The 22,544-nt window shown below is 42.0% G+C and overlaps 2 pseudogenes; both read right to left on the bottom strand.

Annotated features, from left to right (window-relative positions):
* Positions 1-4,277: 4,277 nt before the first annotated feature.
* Positions 4,278-5,193, bottom strand: LOC106971476 (60S acidic ribosomal protein P0-like; annotated as a pseudogene).
* Positions 5,194-12,557: 7,364 nt separating this feature from the next.
* Positions 12,558-15,747, bottom strand: LOC113596128 (procathepsin L-like; annotated as a pseudogene).
* Between the last annotated feature and the right edge of the window lie 6,797 nt (positions 15,748-22,544).

The following is a 22,544-nucleotide window of genomic DNA, read 5'->3' as shown; positions in this document are numbered from 1 at the left end:
GGGCTCGAACCCACAAACCAAGAGACCATGACCTGAGTCAAAGTCGGATGCTCAGCCGACTGAGATACCCAGGCCCCCCTGAAGGCTCATGTTTTAAAACATTGCATAAAATTTTTACCTTTTAAAATAAAATTTACTTGCATATGTTGAGGTATGATTTGGTTTTTAATACAAAAACTTCTTTACAGTAAAAAATTCAATGGTTTTGGAGGGAGGATAAAATGTCCTCATTTCCCCCATAATTCTTCAAACTGGTTTAAGAATTTAATTGACATAAGACAGGTAAACAGTAGAAAAAAATCACTCAAAGTTTTATTACACAACTAGGGAAGCCCAGTAATGAATTTGAGCCCCCCCAGAATGGCCAAGGCAGGTAGGTGTTTTTTTGGCAGTTTTTATACATTTTAGACAATGACAATTATTTGTGAGGAATTGACAGGAAAAAGAGAAGAGGTGTGTGGGAGCTTTAAATTGCAGGAATTCCAAGTGGCATCTGGGCTGAGTTTGTATATGAGTGAAAAAGTAACAAGGTTTGTTTCTACAACTTTCTCAGCTTTGAAGCCCATCTCTGCTGATAAGGATGTCTCTTTACCTTGTAGTACAGGGAGGGGACCTTTCATATGGGAATGCTCATTTTCTGCTTTCAGGGGAGACATATGACAGCCTGGGTGTCCTTGCAGCATCTGTGTCTCAAATAGCTTCAACTCAAGATTGTCAATATGCCATGTGGTACCTTCTGGGGTGACATCCCTGGGCCCCACAATTTCTTCCTCTGAAACTCCCTTGGAAGTTCACATACTAACTATCTGAGCAGGTGACTGTGGAAAGAGAAATCCAGTTCATACATGAGCGGTAAAAAATCTACAAAGAGTAAGAAAAGCATAGATCCCCTGGAGGATGAATGAATGGGTGAACGAGGGTGGGGTTACAGGCTTCCAGGTATGGAATGAATCAGTCACAGGAATCAAGGGCACAGCAAAGGGAATATAGTACACGGTATTGTAATAGCAATGTAGGGTGGGGGTAGATACACTTGTGGTGAGCACAACATAATTTATACAGTTGGCAAGTTACTATGTTGTACACCTGAAACTACGGTAACATCATGTGTCATTTATACTCAAAACATTTGGGGAAAAAAAAGCAAGAGGATGAATAAACAGAAGAGAACACATTTCCCCACACCTCATGAAACGAGTCCCACAATCCTGGAAATAGATCTGCTCAATTAAATGTGTTTCATTTATCTGATGGGAAATATTAATTCCTTTTTAAAGGAAGATTTGAGTAGACATTATATGCTTCATTTGGTTTAGATAAAAGCAATATTTTCCACTGATGATTGCACAAGCACCCCCTGCTGAGCAGTCACGGTATCTAGAACATGATGACTTTGGAGATCCCCAGAGGCCAAGCTGTTACCTTCTGACTGGAGTGTTTTCAAAGCATACATAGTGGTGTTGAACCCTCTTTGTTCCATTATCATAGACAAATTTAGGATTGCCTTGTCTAATTCACCATCTCGGAAATTTGGGAATAAGATCTTTAATGCTGAAAAGAACCTGGAATTCTGATGTATCATCCGATTTTCTATGATTCTTCAACAGGCATGTTGTGTGGCACAATTTTCTGAACAAATTCTGTCACCAAGCACAGTGACAGAAGAGCCAGGTATCCAAGTCAATATGATTCTGATCATTTTGGTGGGAGCCCTTTATATGCTTTGTTACCACATGAAATAAAGGAGCAGGGGTACCTGGGTGGCTCAGTCCTTAAGCATCTGACTTTAGCTCAGGTCATGACCTCACAGCTGATGAGTCTGAGTCACATATCATGTGAGCTCGAGCCCTGCTTTGGGTGAGACCCCCATCTCTCTCTCTCCCTCTCTCCCTCTCTCTCTCCCTCTCTCCCTCTCTCTCTCTGTCTCTCTGTTGCTCAAAAATAAATAAATAAATAAATAAATAAAGCAGTGGGGATAGACAAGGTTAGCTTGAAACCTCTACTTTTCAAAGTCTGGAGTGTTAATTGACAGTGTTAATGTTCATACGTCTCCTTTTTTCTTGTGGTCCTGTCAGGCTTTGAGAGCAGCACAAGTTTTAAAAATAGCTGATTTCAGGGTCTTCTGATTGGCTCTGGCAACTAGAAAGCTTGGTTTTGTCACTCAGCCAAGAAAGCCCAGATTTTTGGTCCACATTTTTAGGTGGTTCCTTCCTCTGCAACTTTCTTGGAAGATTCACGGATTCAAAGTTGAGCTGATAGATAGTTTTATCTCCTTAATCCAGTCTCTTTGTTCTGACAGTGAGTCAGTTCAGTCAAATTCATTTCGGGAAGAGGCAACGCAGGTATCTTCCTAGAGGGAGGCCTCTGCTTCAAACAATCAGGTAATAAATAAGAGGCAATTCTATGGCAGTACAAGAAAGATAATGGTTATTAATAAAAGGATCCAGTTATAAACCAGTTTCTGAGTTCCAAGGATAGCCAGTTGAAAGAATCTCTAGATGCTGGGCTTAAAGCATCTTCAGGCAGATAAGGTAGGTAGGTAGTGGCAGGCTGACAGACTTTCTGAGAGGCTCATAGAGGAACCGGCATGAAGATTGTCTACATGTGAGTTTTGCAGTGATTTCTCAGAAGGTTGCATCAAGTTGTTCATATTCCATTTGCAGGGCTTCAGGAAAAGGGGAGTTTTGGGTATCCAGTGATTCCAAGTCAAAAGGATAGAAAAAAAGTGGAAACCATTAGTTTGGAGATTGTGGCCAGGCTTCAGAGGAAACTAGAAGAAATTAGGATCTCGTCCAGTTCATAGTGAACTCTATTAGACTGTAAAATCCACAATGGTGTGTTATTGAAACATAATGTTTCTTTCTATAATCACCCTCATTTTTACCAAGGACAGCCAAATTAAGACCAATTTGTTTGCAAAGTGTAATAGTTGCTTTTTTTTTTAACTTGGCCTGATGATGAAACTGCTGTAAATCATAGCTTATGAGAAAAAGTTGCTTAGGATTCCTTACTAATTAACAGTCCCAAACATCTGTTTTCTTCATCCTGTTAATTCATCATGAATTTGTTGTCTCTTTGTCACAATGTATAAAAACTGCCTGCTTTGCTTAAAGACTCAGATATAAGTATCAGGCTGTTTTTCCAATGGGCTTTATTGGCTCCATAAAGTCTGCCTGAGTTCCTTCAAGCAGTCTGGTCATATCTGTGTCTGTGCAAGTCCCCGCTTGAATATGACATTTCTTTCAAAGCCTTGGTGATGTAACCAGTGTTTCCAAATACGTCCTGTTACAAGGAGAGCAGATCCTTATTCAACTTATGCAAATTAACATATTGTCATGAACATATGAGAATACTCACTGAAAGTTTTTGAATTCTGGACAGATCAGGTAGGGAGAAAAAGATAAGTGTCCCAGTCTGTTCACAAAGGCATGTTTTATCAAACGGCTGCTTTTTTCAAGTTATAGCCTAAAACAGTTTTTTTAATACTGGAAAAAACATTTAAAGATCAGAAATGCTTCAAAAATATATATAAAAATGATAATCATCCTCTGTTCATCCAGTCTCATGTTATTAATTCTTCTTCTGCTTGAATCCATATCTTCCATTCATTCTGGAAATTCTTACCCAGGTCAGCTTTATGATTTTGAGGTTATCAGAAATCTGTACGCAAGAGTTCCTTCCATCGGTCTCATTGCAGATGAAACACATTTGCAGAAGCTTTCATAAAAGCATTTGAGTACAAGTCTAACTGTCTATAAATGATAAAAGACTTAAAATGTCCAAGGTTAAAGATCTGATGAGAGATCATGACAAGGCTGTTGACAAGGAAATTGGTGGTTTCTGTGACACACGACAATAACATCTCAGGACATATCAGATTTCTAGGAGTTGCATACAATTTCTAAAACACTTATTTTCCTAACATATTTCTACATAAATATAATCTAGGGGTGTTAGTATCCGTTATTTGACATTGCTTCCTATGTAATTTAACATAAGAAATAAGCCTAATTTGTGTAATATCTTCCTTTTATAAAAAGACCAAATCTCTTGAAAACGTTCCATGGATCCTCTGGAATATTTTAATTGCATTGTGGTCAAAATACTTCATTTTAGAATTTGATTTTGGAAAGTGTGTGTTACAAAAAATCAAAATATTTGAACATTTGATTAAATAGGATCACATATCATTATGCAACAATATTTAAATATTCAACCCAAGTGACAATAAAAGATTTCTTTTTGAAGAGAAGTGAGCCTTTATTCCCTTGTTCCACAAATAAAATGGGCTGAATTGGTTGCTTTTTGGTGATTAATCAAGAGACAAGTCCCATATCCTCATGCAACTCATCTGACTCTTCCTATGCTTCAGCTTTGGCCAGGGCTGAGGGCAGCAGCAGGTACAGCAGTGGTGGTGATGGCTTCAGCAAGTGGGAAGCTGTAACCAGTCCATGCAGACAAAGCCAGAACCTGCTTGTGTCCATTGATGATAGGATGGGGCAGTGAGGCAACAATCAGGTGACCTATCTGCAGACAGACACTGGCAACACTGCAGACGCCCTCCAGGAAGTGAGAATGTAGTTTCCTCTGTGATGTCAAGCACTTCTCGGTTGTAGATGCTGCCATTGTCAAACACCTGCTGGTGATCATCCCAAAGGAGAAGGGGGAGTTTCTCAGCACATTCAGCTGTGTGGCCTCGCTGGCCCCCGCTTTGTCTCCAGTCTTAATCAGCTGCACATCACTCAGGATTTCAGTGGTGCCCCTGGACATTTTAGTGGCGATGCCTAAAGCCTGGGAGAAGAAGGTCTTCTTCGGCCCCAGACAAGTGTTCTGGGCTAGTGACTTCATATGGGGCTATGGCACCACCACGGGCGGCAGCTGGCACCTTAGCCAGAAGCATGTCCCTGATCTCGGTGAGGTCCTCCTTGGTGAGCACAAAGCCCACATTCACCCAGATATGAGGCAACGGTTTCTCCAGAGCTTGTTGTTCTCCAGATGCCCTCAGATGACCTCATACATCATGGGGATCATGCCACAGCAGCACCACAGCATTCCCATGCAAACACATGGGGGCCTACTGCGTCTTCCTGGAACCCACGTTGTCTGCTCCCACAATGAAGGATGATCGTCCAAAAGATGGATGATCTTAAGGAAGTACTTGGACTTCTGGGTCACCTTGTCTTCCCTGGGCATGATGGGGATGCATATCAATGATTGCCATGCAGAGTGTAAGGAAGATGTCACTCTCATGATGACGCCTGGAGAGAGGAGGGCCAAGAATAAAAGATTTTAAAGGCAAATGCTGCAGGTTATACAATAGTGAACAAACTTTAGCTCTTTTAATATTAAGACTCAATTTTCTTGAATAATCTGATAAAGACAAAGCATAGAAAATTTGTATTTTTAGGCCATTGGCCATTAAAGAGAAGAAAAATCTTTGTTTATAATTTTTTGTAATAAGCAAACTGAGACTCTTTTTAAAACATTTTTTTAATGTTTATTTATTTTTGAGAGAGAGGGAGAGACACACAGAGCATGAGCAGGGGAGGGGCAGAGAGAGAGGGAGACACAGAATGTGAGGCAGGCTCCAGGCTCTAAGCTGTCAGCACAGAACCCGACGTGGGGCCCAAACCCACGAACCATGAGATCGTGACCTGAGCCAAAGTCATATGCTTAACTGACTGAGCCACCCAGATGCCCCAAACTAACACTCTTAAGAAAATGTTTTGTCCTTTTTAACAGAGAAATCTTAAGTTCTAATGTTGCATCAGTGTACTTCTGATATTAAAACTCGTTCTGAAATAAAATTGATTTTGACATGGCTTCCAAGAATTCAGGAGGGTTTTTCTTCTGTTCAGATGGTGGTGTAGCTGGTGAGCAGCACTTCATAAGGTCCTTCCCAGTGAGGTGACTGCACACGTCTTCTTCCAAAGATCTTGAAGTCCACCTGGTCTTCTGGTGGACAGGTGTGGCCAGCCTCACCAGTTGGTGGAGGCCATGCCTCTTTTCTCTGTTGGCAAGGTGCTTCAGGTGTACTAGAGAGTCCTCATCTCGAGTTAGTCATAGCATCACATTGTCTAGCCACGGATGGAAGATTTAGAGATGCCAGTAGGCTTTGACAACCAAACACTCTTTCAAAAGGGGTCAGTCCGTGTCCCCTGTTTGGAGTATTCTGGATCCTAATAAGGCGCAGGAGCAAAGTGGCCTTTCATGGTTAATTTCTTGATATTTATCTTACAATCCATCTTATGTCTAGATTTTAATGTTCCATTTGCCCTGATAATTGAAGATAATATATGGTATGAAATTTTAATATGTGCCCCAGAGATTTTGCAAACAGGTGGGTTACACCTTCTGTAAAAAGAATTTCTTGTCTGATTCAAACCATAAGGAATGGCATTTCTCCATAAGGAGAAATGGAGGTGTTAGTTTCTTTATTGCCTGCTGTGGCAGTGCCACATCTAGTCAGAGAGCATCAGCCCATCTGCTGAGCATGCAGACAGTGACCAGTGAGAATAGCACAGGGCTTGGGGCAAATCTATCAAATCCGTCTATACAACCACAGAGGGCAGGTGGGCGTAGGAAGCCTTCCTGGGGTGTGCTGATTTCTTTCAGAGATTTCCCGGGATTTACAAATCATTCACTGGGAAATCATTTGGTCAGGAATGTTGTGGATGCCTGGGCAAATCCAACTGTCTTTTTGGTCCTTCATTATCTTTGTGTCCAATTTGGTGGGTGGTAAGTGTAAGCCACAGGGTCAAAAGAAAGGGTGCTCTAGGAAGTCCATTTGGCCCACTGTATAATCCATCTGATAGTTGTTTGACATCTTTTTGTATCTGACTGTCCTTTGTAGACTGTGGGGCATTTGCCGGGTAATGAATACTGTCAGTTAGGGATAAAGGCAGGGTTCACAACTGGGTGGAGAAAGAACAAGGGGGCCTGTTTGGGGTGCATACTTACAGCTCTGCCAACCCTATCATTTTCTAAAGATGCAACATCAGCTGTCTTAGTATGCGCTGAACAGTGAACAATGATGGTTTTAGAAGGAGGGTAAATAGTTGTAATATGTCAGCAATTATAAGCCTTTTAGCAACGGAAATAAGATGACGGAGGGTTAGTTAAAAGCGCTTGTTTGTAACGGGTCTGTCATGTTGTAGAGAGGTGCTATGATTTATGAACTTGTAAGACAGCAGGCACCACGTGGGGACACACAGGTGAATAGGGGAGCTTAATGTCAGAGTGCTGGCTTTGTCCATCAGGCGGCAGCTGTGGCCACCGCAGGAAAGCATGGGGACATACCTGATGCCACAGCGTCTGATGGGCATGAGAAATGTGCTCCTGGCTGTATCTGATTGGCAAAAGGCTGTCCCAGAAAGCATGCAGCAACACCATGCCTTTCATTCAGTATAAATGAAAGGGCTTGTCAAAGTTAGGTAAGCTAAGAGCTGGGGTGTGGACAGAGCCAGTTTTCAGACTTCAAAGGAGGTTAATGCCTCTAAAGTCCATTGATAACTGAGAGAAGAGCATACAAAGGTTTATCAAACATTGCAAATTAGGGACCCTTTGGAGGCAGTAGCCAGCTGCCCCTCAAGATTTATGTAACTGTGTATTCATTTTGGGGAGAGGGATGGACATAATTGATTCAAGAATATTTGGAGTGAGATTTTGAATGCCCTGAGGCATATCCTAAACAGGTCACGTCATCCTAAATAGAAAACCGTTGTTTACATCTCTTGGAGTCTAGATGTAGAGCTGTATAAGCTGTCTGCTTTGTTCAGCTAATGCCCCTAAGAGAATGAGGGAGTCCATAAAAGCTCCCAGCTGTTTGTTTATAGAGGAAAGGGTACCAGCAGGGAGCCTTGGGTAGAAGTTACAGTGTCTAGCTGGACTTTAAGGACTTGGGAAAATATTGCATACACCAAATATCCGTGGGGTATGCAAGCCAGGTGAATGGTCTCCTTTTAACTGTGAAGGCACAAGAAACCAGGAGTCAGGGTGCAGAGGAATTGAAAAGGAAGCTGTTCACAGGTCATTTCTGTAAACCAGGTTGCATCAGCAGGAATGATGAAAATTATTAGCTGGATTGCAGGGCACAGGATGCCGAGAAATTATGAAAGAGATTATGGCTTCTAAATCCTGTGCAAACTGATGGATTTGGTTTCCCTCTGAGTCACATTTGCCTTCTTTCTTTATGGGCAAGATTGGGGTGGTACAGGGTCGGGTGGTAAAGACAAGGATGCTGTGGTTCAAAAGAGACTCTGTTACAAGGGTATCATTTGCTCCGAGTCTCTAGAGGGAGGGTGCTGGGCCACGAGGGCAAGGGTGGGTTCGTCTCCCAAGAAATGCACCCAGGCTCCCACTTCCTAACAACTCAACTTCAACTGTGTGTGTAGCCCAAAGACTGACTCGGGTATCTTTTAAACATCCATCCTCTTTAGAGGAATTTATCTCAGGATGAACTTCCAGTAAAGACAGCAGGACACTTGGAGCTTGACCTGAAGGTGAGGAAACAAAAATGTCTTTTCTTATTGCAACTTATATTGGCATTAAATGTAGATAACAAATCTTTACCAAGAAGGTTTGCCAGTGAACATCTGGGAAGCAGCAAGGCCTGGGAATGTGAACAGGGCCTGAAGATACTGAGCTGGGCTGGGCTGGTCAGGGCTGGGACTCAGGCAGTAAGATGGATCGCCCTGAGACTCCGAGAGCCTGAACAGAGTCAGAGGTGACAGGTAGAGATCAATCCTCTGAGCAGAAGGGAGAGAAAGTCACACCAACATCAATCAAGAAATCTAGCCTGAGCCTCTGTTTGGAGTTTTCTGGTAGGTCCCGGGGGTAACTGAATACTGGCTGACCTGTCACTAAAGGGGGAATTGTTGGGGCGCCTGGGTGGCTCAGTGGTTAAGTCACCAACTCTTTATTTCAGTTCAGGTCATGATCTCACTGTTCATGTTTTCTAGCCCCAATTCTGGCTCTACACTGACAGAATGGAGCCTGCTTGGTATTCTCTCTCTCCCTCTCTCTCTGCCCCTGCCCTACTTATGCTCTCTCTTTCTCTCAAAAATAAATAAATAAACATTAAAAAAACTAAAGGGGGAATTGGCTCTCAGGAGAAAAATGAATTTTTCAGGGTTAAAGGGTTAGGGGAAATTGTTTCTGAGACTCCCCTTTTTCTTAAGTGCAAGACAATGTCTCCTCCATTGTCCTGATTTATTTGCAGTATCTGCAGTTGTGTGGAGGCAAATAGGGTCCCATTGGAGTGGGCTTGGAGTCTTCTCCATCACATATGTGCCTTTCCAAAGATTCAAGTAGTAAGGCAATAATTGTTGTTTTTAGTTCTTTTCTTTTTGTTGGCTTTCTTGTGAGATATTCAAAGATCCAGGTAGCTGCCCCCATTATTTTGTTTAACGGTTACCCTGTCCAACCTACCACACTATTGTGTATTTGTCGGGGTTATTTTTAACGTTTTTTTTAAATGTCTATTCATTTATTTTTGAGAGAGGGAGAGAGAAAGCAAGCTAGGGAGAGAGAGACAGACACAGAATCTGACGCAGGCTCCAGACTCTGAGCTGTCAGCACAGAGTCCAACGGGGGGCTCAAACCCACAGAAGGTGAGATCATGACATGAGACAACGTTAGACACTTGACCGACTGAACCATCCAGGTGTCCCTATTTTTGTAATATCAGGGAGGAAATTTCCCACAGAAGCAGAAATTAGAAGAATTTTATGTTCTGGGGCTACCGGATTGAATACAGAATGCTTTTTAAAGTTTGTATAAAATGCTTAACAAACGCTTTTGGGTGTTCTTCTACACCTGAGTGTATATTTCAACCGTTGACCAACTCATTTTGGGGGAACAGGCCTCTTCCATTGCTCCTATTAACCCTTGAACAGTTGGGCCTTCTCCTGGGCATTCCTAGGAGGGCCAGAGAGAGGCTGCGGCCCTCTGTGTCCTCTGTGAGGGGGGCTGTTTGGCCTGCCTGGTAACAGCCATATACTCATGGGCTGGAAGGACTCCCTTTAGCAGCCAGTGAAGGTGTCTGTGAGTTGGGTTGTAAAAAGGTATTAATTTTTAAAATTTCTCTGTAATTTCGGTAGGATCTTCTGAGAGTAGAGGTAAAGGGACTTCATAATTGAAAAGGTCTGTCGCTGTCCAGGGGACATGAATTCTTTGTGACAGGGGTGCAGGAAACCCTCCTCAAGGACATTGCTCAGGAATGCCTGGAACTGGCAGAGCTTGATCACGAAGCCCTGGAGACTCTGAGCAATTGTAAGGACCGCAGCATGAGCTTTACTGCCCTTCCTGGCCGCTCCTGCTAGATGTACTTCTCAACACTCAGCACTTACAGGAGCAAACTGTATTTCCCAGGCCAGGAGGCCAGGCCGAGGTACTCTCTATAAATCTTGTAAAGAAACAATAGTTAAAATAAGGAGCTGGGCGTTTAGGATTTTTCTGGGAAAGTTGGAGTTTTTGTATTTAAGGGAACTGGCTGAAGAGCTGGGGCTCGGTTTTGAAGGGAAAGTTTCTAGACCAGGAGCCCAGAGATCCAAAAGATCTCCTGGAGGGTCAGGGACAGAGGTGTGGGGATGAAGGAGATATAAGAAGGGGGATTGATGTCAGATTTGGTTTTTGATTCTTATTCTGATTTTTGTTCTTTTATTAAGAGACTCCCTAACACTAGCCTTATACTGGCTTGTGTTTTCTTTTCATTTTGATCCCCCCCTAAATACCAAGAAGGCAGCTGCTAGAAGGGAGAGATCTCTAAGAAATGTTCTAAATATAGAAAATTTTCTAGTTTGAATGAATTGCAATCTGCTCCTGGTGAGTAGGATCACCATTAGTATATTTATTTTAATAGTGACTCAATCCAAGAAGCCTCTTTACAAAAGGACTCAGTGACAACTTTCCAGGCTTAGAATAAGTCTCTACCATGGACACAAGAGATGTTTCTGGAAAGGGTATGGACAATGAGGCTTCCATGATCCAAAGTTTACTCCTGAAAGGAGTCTAAGAAAACAAAGACCTTTCAGCAGCATCCCAAGAACAGGTGTGCCAGGATACCCCTGAAGAGCTCCAAGCTCCTATCACCTGGCCTTCGTCCCCAGTGAGACTTGCTGCTGTATTGTATTTGTTGCCTGTCGTCAGATGGCCCAGGGACCTGGGGAAGGGCTGAGACCCCACCTCGTGATGGAAAGAGGCAAGGCCACTGAGCAGAAGGGTGTGTAGGATGAAGACAAGGCTGGGTCTGTTGGAACATGCAGTCTGCCATTAGTCGGTCTCTGAACATCCTCTAGAAAGGACTCCTTATCATCTTGCTTCACCATGACAGGCTCACTCAGCCTACTCTCCACACCATCCTGGGAGTTCAGCCCAAGACTCTGAGAACTTGTGCAGGTGCTGATGGGAGGGAAAGTGGGAAGACCTGGCTGATGTGTGAACGATTCAGCAGATATTAGAAGCTTCTGTAATTTACAAAGCCATTTATATTTACTTAAAAATTTAAAAAGCCCAAACTGCATTTCTCATAAAATTATTTTTAGGAGCACCTGGGGGGCCTAGTCAGTTGAGTGACTGTACCCTGATTTCTGCTCGGGTCATGATCTCAAGGTTGTGAGGTAGAGCCCCATGTCAGGCTCTGTGCTGAGAGCCTGAAGCCTTCTTGGGATTCTTTCCTTCCCTCTCTCTCTGCCCCTCCCCTGCTTGTGTTTTCCCTCTCTCAAAATAAAGAAATAAATAAACTTTAAAAAACCTTATTTTTAAAAGAATCCCATAGGCATGTAATAAATAAAGCAGAAAACAAATTTTGATTCCTCCCTAGGTCTTGTAGGTACCATAAAGTTATTACCAGTGTTTCCCATATTTCATAGACCTTCATAATTTCTATCAAAATAAATTGCAAAGGAACCAAATGATTCAGGAATTATAAAGTTAAATTTGGTTAAATAGATATGCAATTAAACACTGGGTTCTTTTTAGAAGGAAAGGGGTCAGAAGAGAGGAAACTTCCATTCTAAGCAGCACATGTATTTCAATCATCACCAAAACTTAGTTACAAATCATACTATATTCAAGTCCTTCCTTTTTGTTACAACATTTTATGGTGGAGGAAAACATTAATGGTAATTAGTGCATGTTTGTGGGTTTCTCTAAAGAAATTAAAATCCCATGCTGTCAGCTCATGGAGCCTGACAAGGGGCTCAATACCCTGAACCATGAGATCATGACCTGGATCGAAATCATGCGCTGCTCACTCAACCAACTGAGCCATCCACGTGCCCCTGCAGTTGTTTTATTTTTAAAAAGTAAACCTTCATACTTTTTTTTAAAAATGAAAATTCTGAAGTTACTAGACAAGTCACTGATACAAAGGTGTTTACAGCAGTAATGAGTGAGTGGTAACATTCCCAGTGTAAAATGTCACACAATCAAATCACAACTTGAGAATTCAATCATTCAAGTGCTTCATCCCATACAGTAGGGTGTGGTCACCTTGAAAATAAAACCCATTTTCTGGATAATTTGTTGCCAATCAAGGTCTTCTTTACACCATCATCTCACATGGCAGGAAAGCTGGCCATGGTGGCGATTCCACAGTGGTTGTCCTGGTCTTTGGCTATGAGTATGTAGCCGTGTTTGCCCCAATTTGCACCCCAGCTGAAAGATGATGGGGTTCTTCATTTATTACAGAGGAATAAACACATTTCTCTTTATGGACAATAACACCTGACACTCAGCAGTGCCCCAGAGGCCAGGACAGATTCAGGAAGACTCAAGAGAGGCCATCCTCGCTCATGGTTGAGTTCTAACCCAGCAGAGAAATCTATCCCCAAAACTTTCACAAAACTGCAAAATGAGAGACAGGAAAAGGAATTTCTTGGGGTCAGAAGTGTTTCAGATGCAGTGATATTCAAACTATAGCAGGACCCTTGCAAGCTTGAAAGAGTAGCTTAATGTCATCAAATGAATATGTCTCTGTTCCCGCTAAGTGGGGCAAACACTTCTGGGGTCTCGGAAGTGGGCTCAAGGGTTTGACGATCTGTATCCAAACACTGATGCCAAAAGGATTTCCTTTTCAATTCCAAAGGTAAATATTTTTGGCTTTTTATACCTGTTCTTGACAATCCAATATTTTTTGTTATCCGATTCTTCTCCTTCAAAGCCATAGCCAACCACCAGAACACCGTGATTCAGGCGTTTATTGCTGCACTTTGGATCATAATAAATGCCTGGAAAAGTAAATTCAGTTCCAAGGTGGGACATCAAAGCGACAGGATAACATCTAACAATAACCAAGTCACCGCAGTAAAGGAGGCATCTCAAAATTCAGGTGGAATATAAATCCAATAAGACTTAGAAATCAGTTCTTTTTGTTTAGCAAGGCTAGGGATTTAGGCCCTCCCTAAATCTCCCTGCAATACCAGCAGAAATACACATCATCGCAATCTCTTTTGTGAAGAACAGTCAAGAGGGATAGAAGAACACTCACTGAAACTTTGTCATTCTATTCTACCATGTCAGCATTGGGAAGCAGCAGAAAAACACAAAATCACTTGAGCCAAGAGGTTCTTTCCAGAGTCCATTTCATTAGTAAAACTCGTTGGAAATCTTCCAGGCTTAACAGTTGGGAAAAACTAAAGTAAGTTAAGCTATACCAATCAAATTATGTAGCCATTTAAATATGTTTATGAAGTGCTTGAAAGAGAGGAAATTGGGTCAAGTCATGTCAATATGTTGAACAACAGCCACAAAATCACATGTGCTGAAGGAACAACTACATGAAATCCATACCTTATAGATCAATCTTGCCTTATATGATGGTGGTTCCCCATTTGTCCTGCCTACTTTTCTATGTAGACACATGCTGACCTTTTTTATAGAACTGGAAGGAATTCAGGCTTGCATCTACAGCAGCAGAGACAGGCCCCACAGTTGCCACTGTGGTCATTAGGCCATCCTCCTTGTTTACGACACTCCAGAAGGCAGTCACGTTGGCAACAGAATTCTCAGGCTTGTATTTGCAGGATTCATTCTTTCCAAGGTAAAGGGGGAGAGACTTGATCACTACCATCCACCTCCAGGGGAACAGGAGTGCAAGACTGTTTGCAACTGAATTATTTCCAAGTCAAGTTTGTTATAAAGCATCTCAGGACATAAAATGTGTTTGACCAATTTGACAATAAACTTCATATATTGAAAAAATAAAAAATAAATAAAATGGGTTTGATTGTTTTGAAGTTGAAAAATTAGCAGTGTCTATCCAATGAGACACTCTTTGGGTCTACTCGTTCATAAAGTTTTCACTCTGGAGACCTGTACTGTATATAAGATGGTGTTCATGTCACCGTGTAACATAGTTGTAGGAACAGCTATATGGTAATGAAGTAATCAGACAGCTGTGCTAGTAGGCTAATACATTTTAATGGCAGTTCTGACCGTTTGCAGGTATAGAGTCTATAATCACATACAAGAATTCTAAATACAGGATCTGTGTCTACTGAATATGCTCAACTTTGATAAAAGATAAGGAACTCCACTTACCTGTGCATGATATGGATAGGATTCCTCTGAGTCCAGTCCCCCATTGTCCTTAACATACTGGAAGGACTTTAACCATTAGGCCACCACAGTAGCTGCCATTGCCTTGAGACCAAGAGCAGTCTACCAGGTTGTGCTCACTCAGTGAAATAAGTTTTCCAGTTTTCCGGAACATCTGTCCTTCAAGGGCACCAGTTGCACTAAAAGCCCAACAAGAATGACAGTCACCCTGAAAACAGAATGCAAACGCGCTTAGCCTACAAAATTAATTGCAAGACTTTAACAACAGCCCATAGGTCTGAAAACTCTTCTAAAATATAACAAACTGCATATTGTGCTTCAATTTCCATAGCAAACTGCATATTGTGCTTCAATTTTCATAGCAATGACACTGATTCCTTTTGGCTTTACTCTTGAGAGGGACCTGCTGAGTATTGTCCCACCTGATCTTTCACAGGAGTTACATAGCCTTTCTCTCTCCAGTCTACAGATGAAGGGATCTCAGCAAAGAGAGGTGCTTGGAACGCTTTCCCTTTTTGTGTTTCTGGATTTTAAGGTCATTCAACACCTGCTTGAATTCTTCACTGGTCTTCAAGGAAAAGGAAACAGAGTGTTGGCAAGCATGAGATGATTTGGAAAAGCACTTAGAGGAAGCCTGAAATGTTCAGCAATCTGTGCCACACTCACCATGTCGCCAAAACCATTCATTGCCATCATGAAATTGTGTTTCCCGATTGTGCTGTTCAATCATTTGCATATTCCTCTCCCACACTGCTCTCCTCTGTCCTTCTTCATCCTGGAGACAAACATATAACTTATCATCTTTATTTCTATTTAAAACCACCAGATGTGCACCTAGTGGATGTGCTCAAAGACAGGAGGAGAAACCACAGCCAGGAATGCCTGATGCTTCTGGGAGTTATTCTCCGGCAACCACATGTATGCCCACACTGTGGGCAGTCACAGTACCCTGTTTACTGCCTTGGTAAGAGCAGCTTAAAGAAGCTACTCCCTGCTATGAACTCACACCAGCATGGAATGTTCTCTTCAGGGGTCCCTCTGGACAGCTTAAATGTTACCAAACATGCTATATAGTTTCCCGTGTGTTGCCTTCCACTGGGACCATTGTTCATCTAAGCTCTGTTTGACTTGTGGAGCAGCTGACACTATTCCCAGGCAAAGGGCAGCCAGGAAGAAGGAAGGGTGCATGTTTCAAAACCTAGGAAAGGAAAACACATGAGTTTCTGATTAGACCAAACCGTCTAAAAAGCCATTGTTCCTTCTGAGATGTTAGAGTCACTAAGAGCAGAAAGAATGAATTTATCCTCCTGAGTGTTTACATGGGCTGTGGAGGAAGGCTGAGGTTGTGGGACGTGCAGTGCTCCCACTCCCTGCCCTGTGACATGCCTACTGCTTCCAGAACATGTAAATGGCAGCGCAGGGAGTGAGGAGTCCTGAGTCCTGGTGTGTGGGGCAAGCTGCCATGTCTGGAGGGGTCAGGTCCTGGAAGAGTGCCTCCTGGAGCCCCAAACCCCCGGCCCCCAAGGCAGCTGTCCCCAGTGTTTTCAGAGGTGGCCCACTCTTCATGCCAGTTCTGGGGATCTCACCTGTGGCAGGTGTAGTTGTGCAGCTCAGTCACAGCTTCAGGTCAGAGGATGTCCAGGAGACCTGGCGATGGGTAGGAGGCTGTCCACTTAAGGTCTGGGATTGGCCCTAGCAACCCTGCCCCCACCACCTGCCTGCCCTACAATTGGCTGATCCATCCTGTGGGCGGGGCCTCTGTGCCCTGGAGCTCTGGGCTGCTGGGGCATGTGATCCCTGGGTCCCTAATTATCCCAGGGGAATTTGTGCCTGCTTCAGTGGTCCCAGGGGAGGTGAGCTGGAGGACTAGGGACAGCCCTGTGGAGGGATCCGGTGCCTCCCTGAGGGCCCACATCAACTAATTACCATGAATTTATGCGTTAGTGGATGGTTCATGAAAAGAATTCACCCGGAAAACCCCAACTGGCTTTTCAGCATCACCCTGCCTGTCCTTTAGTCCTAGTGTTTTTGGTGAAAATCTCCTGGAGGGATGAGAACAGGATAATCTAGTCTAGTGGTTCCTGTTTATTCTGAACAAACGTCGCTCACTTGGAGGATGCAGAGCCCACAGTGGGAGGTGTTATCACTGTGTCAGGATGGGATGCCCTTGGGTTATGGAAGAATCTGGAGAGGTCAGGCATGTCCCCCAAACAGGGTATGCGCTGGGCAAGGCTCAAGTCCTTTCAGGGAAAGGGGCAGAAGGGAGGGGTGTCCCAAGAAGGCGTGGCATTTTGTAATGCTCCTGTCCTGCCTCCCCCAGGTAGAGATTCTTCTTCCCTCTCAAGCCTTTCTCAAAACCAACAGAAAAGAGTTATTTCCAGAAAAATTTGGTTTAATAAAAGGAGTAAAGGCAGCACGTAGAAATAGCGTTTTCCTCCCCACTCTCTGCGTTATGGAATATTGTGTTCCTCAGTGTCCAACATGCTTTTCTTCAGCTTTAATTTAAAAAGTTTCAGAAAGACATTTATTTCAAGAAATAAAGTATTTATCAGTATTTATGAATTTGCCCTCTGACAACTGGTTTTGATTCCATATGGCCAGACAGTGAGCTAGCGGTTCAGGACCTCCTTCCCCAGACCTACATTCTTGAGACACCCCAGTGATCTTACTCATGTGTTGTCTCCAGCACCTCTCTGCTCCAGGACAGCAGTTTGCAAAGGGATTCCATACAGGGACTCAGAGTCAGGGCTGGGCGAGTATGGCCATTCTACAGCTCTCCAGGTGTGGGGCCCGCAGGCTCTGTAACACCCTCAGCCTCAGTTTCCTCAGTGAACACATGGGGCAATAGATTTTCCTCAGAGGATTCTTGTGAAGACTGAAGGAAATAATACATGTCAGGCATGAGCATAGAGTAGGGCTAATTTAATACTACTTCCTTGTGAGGTCACAGAAAATCCTTCCAAAGGTCCTGCTTCATTCAGAAAATATTTATCTGAGAATTTGAGGACCTAGGCAATCCCTACTGATTTCTTTACTTCCTGCGAGCCAGGTCACCAGATTAGCGAAATGAACCATAATGTATAGTGGTTAAGTAAGCCTATAGGGTCCTAAGTATGACTACTATATCTGTGTTTGTTGATGTGATGGAAATAAGCAGCGACAGTAAGCCTCCCTTGGAAAAGCAACTGGGAAAGGAAAGCCTGACCTCCAGCCTCTCCAGGTCACCAGTGCCTGCAACCTGGGTTCACCTGAAGCCACAGGGCAGCTCTCAGCGGACAGAGTGGTCTGAACTCAGGGTGAGCTCCTGGGAAGCCTGTCCTCCTATTGGGGCCTTACTCTCTTCTTCTGTAAATTATTCTAAAAATGCTCAGCTGACACAGGATTTAAATAGCATTTTTTAATCTTTAAAACAGCAAGGGAACAATTAGTTACTGATTTCACATTTATTTGTAAAACAATAAAAATTTCCTCCAGATTCTTAGTCTGTATTTCTAAAGTGTTAGAAGATCCCCCAGAGAAGCTAAGACGTGTGCACCTGCTGGGAAGGAGCAGAAGAGGGGGAGATGTGGGAACTGACTTTGCCTCAGGGCAAAAGCTGGTTTTACTTCTGTATTTGACTTTTCTGTTTGTAAAGCCTGTTTCTCTATGTGAGGGACCTCATTTCTACTAAGCTATATGCCCCAGTCATTTCATAAAAAATAAAAACTCTACTATGGTGCTTGCTTTCAAGGATTTACACTACGTTTATGCTTTGGGGAAAATGTCTTAAAAATTATTACTTCAGTCAAACATTTATTGTGGGTAGTTATCTGGTTCTGTACTCCAAATTATAGACTATGAGTCCTTTAAAATTTCACACTTTTAAATTTAATATCATATTCATTATAGTTTCCAAATATTTCACATCCTCTGGGTAGCACCAGAATAATCCATTAACAGAAGAAATACATCGTTTCTAGATATTTAACAGGAAGTAGAAGAGATGGCCACAGTGAGCACTCGTGATGTCACTCTAACAGTCCAAGTCCTCCCAACCTCTATGTGATACAGGCAGGAAATGTTTAATTTATCATGGTGTAAAGTCATAGCAAGTGGTTTCTGATTAATTGTCCATGACTGTTAGGCTGCTTAATCCTTCACAGTGTTATCCCTGGGCTCATTGTTCTTTTATCCCATTCTGAAGGAGCACCATCACTCTCATCATTATCTTTGTTTTCTGCCATTCTTTATCGCTGGCCCTAAATGGCATTTCCAGGCTCGTCTCTCATCCCTGCAGCAATGCCACAAACAGTGCAGTCCATTAGCACGCTACTCTGAAGACCTGATGTTGCTGCGAGGAGCTCTCCTGTGCCTCAGTGCCTTGGTCAAGCCATGCCTTCCTCCTGGAATGCTCTTTCTTTCCATTCCACCTCTTCGAATGTCTGATGGAATCCTGCTCTTCTCCCCAGTCTCCTATGAAAAGTCAGCAAATGGATTTTTTCTTTGTGTTTCCATAGCTTCTGGACAAGTCATCAGGGTACCTGTTACAGTGTTTGTAAGTTTTTGGTAATCCTGGCTAGGCTGAGCTCCTCAAAGTCATGTTCATGTCTACTACACCATTGAACCTATTATGTCAATGACTGGGTCAGTAGGTGCTTGATTAATAAGAAAGGTTGCATGTTGCACTAAAAATATGGGCAGCAGAGCCAAATGATGACTTCCAATTCCTTTAGATTTTGACACTTTTTGATTTGCAATGTATATCCATACATAAAATTGCTCTCATTTTGGTCACATTAAAAATGAGTAAATGGAGCAGAAATATTCCCAATTCTGTTTATATATTTTTCTGTTTCTTTTTCCAAATAATAATCTGTGATAATCCATCCAAGGCAGGTGAATTTTCCTTCCACACTATATATGAAGAAAGAATTTCATGAATAAATTAATGTTCAAGCAAATGCAGAAAATGTTTTAAATTATTTAGTAGAAAAAAATGCTTACAACATGGTTAGTATCATTATTATATGTATTCAAATGAGCAGAAAATTACAAGTATATCAGCTACTTATTAAGATCATTATTCCACTGGTTTCACTTTATCAGCAACAAGAGCAAGTTACTTGCAACTTTTGCTTCGGACATTCTACAGTCCAGGAAACCATCATCATCACCATCATCATCATCATCACCTTTGTAGTAGTTGTCAACAACTTGTGATATGCTAGGCATTGTTACGTGGTTTAAATATATTACTGCATTTCCTTTCACAGTGACTTCTGCCTGAGAGAGTCTTTGAATCCTTGTTGCACTTCCCAATGATGAAATTTTGGAGTTGGCGAACTCTAAGTTAGTCCATATGCAAAGAATAAGAAAACTGACATGATGTGAAACTAGGGCAATTGACAGCTCAGGTATTTTAAGATATCTTTGAAGAGCAAAAGGCAGGTAATCCAAACCAATTAGATTCTTTTTTTTTTAATAGAATTTTGGAGAAGATACTTGGTTGTTGACAGAGTTGATAGCAATGCTAAAGAAACAGATGTCAGGACTGAAACAATTAGAATCCAGGGCAAATCTGGCAACTAAGCAGCAGGAACTAGTCAGCAATGTGGTCAGGGCTCAGTTGCTATAATAAAAGAATTCACATTGTTTCTTCCATCCTTGCATCATTCTGCTTCCAGATTGAAAAACCTGGAAGACAATGTCTGTCAATATTTCATCCCGTGTCTAAGGGAGGGAAAGGCATCTTAATACAGCTCCCTCAAGACTGTATGTAATGGGGAAGAAGAAACCACAAAAGAAAGCGTGCTGCTCCTACCAAGACAAGAGGAAATGCATGCTAGTGGCTAAGAAATGGCCCTCACTTAACTCATTTAGCTTCTCAACATACTGATAAGCTTTTTCTTTTCATTAAACATTTTCTTTTGAGATAATTATAGTCATATGCAATTGTAAGAAATAATACAGAGAAAACCCATGTCCTTCTTACTGGCAAGAAAACAAACACATAGATGGTTGGAACAGAATAGAATAGAAATCCCAGAAATAAACTAACACATATATAGATGATATGAATAAATATTTTTCCAAAGAAGATTCATGGATGGCCAACAAGTACATGAAAATATGCTCATCGTCATTAATCACCAGTAAATGCAAATCACATTGAGATGATACCTCACGCCTGTTAAGACGGCTGTTATCAAAAAGACAAGAAATAAAAAGCATAGTAAGGATGTGGAGAAAAGGACTGTCTTGTATACTGTTGGTGGAAATGTAAACTGGTGCAGTTCATTTGGAAAATAATATAGAGATACCCGCCAAATTAGAAATAGAACTACTGTAACATCCAGAATTCCCACTTCTGGATATTATTCATAGAAAATGAAAATACTACCTGGAAATGATATATGTACTACATATCCATTGCAGTATTATTTAAAAGAGTCAAGATATAGAAACAGCCTAAATGTCAATTAATGAATGAGTGCATAAAGAAAATGTGGAATATATACACACTTACTCAGCCATAAAAAAGAATGGAATTTTTCCATTTGTGACAATATGGATGGACCTTAATGGTCATTATCCCAAGTGCAATAAGTCAGGCAAACAAAGGTAAATACTATATAATCTCTTCCATATGTGGAATCAAAACAAAAAACCAAAAATCAAACAAACAAAGAAAAACAAACTAAGCTAATTGATACAGAAAAAAGTTTCCAGACACGGGGGCTGTGGATGGGAGAAAGGGGAAGGAGGTCAAAATGTAAAGAATATTTAAAAAAAAAAAGCCTGAGATAAAAAGCTGTTTGTTCCTCCTGCTATCTTACATTCTGTTTCATCTTTAGCTTCAATTCCAACATTAGCCTGAGGCAGAGAATTTAGTGCCTCTAACCCTGCAGGTAAAAAGATGAACAGAATCTAAAACATCTCTAATTATTGTGCACATAACTGGTCTCTCTTAACAAGGTATCCTTCTCTTCCCTGTTTCCAGATTGGCTGGCATGTGTAGAAGTTTCTCTGTAAAGGAACTGCATTTCTTGCTGGATCTTAGCGCAGGCAGCAAGGAGTAACCACTACATTCTACATTCTCACATTTTTCTGCCAAATTTCCTAATATTCCAGCCTGGTTATGCATTGTCTATACCCCCAGGGACAATAGGTAACAGGTCAACCACCTTGTAACAGACATTTCCAGCTTCTCAGCTTACTTAATAAGGGCAGTGGTATCCTTACTGTATCCACCCTATCACAGCTCAGCCAATCCACATTGTACAGACTTTTATTTGTAAGACTCTATTTCCAAGTACCGGTTTCTCTAGTAGACATCACTCTTCCAGTTTCAAATGACAGAAACCTAACTCAGTAGGCTTGAAAATAGTATATTGTCTTTGCATGGGAAACAGGGCAGTTTCTCTTCAAGCACAGCTGGATTCAATCAGTAGCTTAGTAGGTGTGGGACAAACCTCTCTGTGAACGATGTCATCACCCCCAATGTGATGACACCCATTCATTCTGGTTCTGGCTATTGGCCTCACTCTCAGACTTCTTATACTCCTCTTGACATTACAGACTTATCTATTTCTAAGGATGGCATCCTCAGAAAAGAGAAAGGATCTTGTCGAATAGCATAGACAGTCTTGGAATTGTTCCATTTGTTCTAATGAGCCTGCCGCAGGTGCTCATTTTAAATACATCTTTGTGGCTTGTAGATGAAGGAGGAGATGTCGGGCTTGGTCCTGGAGATAGGTTTGGTCAGTGACACCTGAAACACTCTCAAGGAGGAGGGGATGGTTGAAAGGGGGTAAACAAAGAGTGCGATTGCTGAGTCATAGGGTAATAGAATGTTTCCTTTTGTAAGAAACTGCTTTGTGTGGGGGACATGGGGACAGGAAGATAAAAGGTATAAACTTCCAGTTATTAGATAGATAAATAAGTTCTTGGGCTGTAATAACCAGTGTGGAGACTATGGTGAACAGTACTGTATATTTGAAAGTTGC

Source organism: Acinonyx jubatus, chromosome D4 (assembly GCF_027475565.1).
Source record: "Acinonyx jubatus isolate Ajub_Pintada_27869175 chromosome D4, VMU_Ajub_asm_v1.0, whole genome shotgun sequence".
Taxonomy (NCBI): domain Eukaryota; kingdom Metazoa; phylum Chordata; class Mammalia; order Carnivora; family Felidae; genus Acinonyx; species Acinonyx jubatus.
This window is presented reverse-complemented; position numbering and strand designations above follow the sequence as displayed.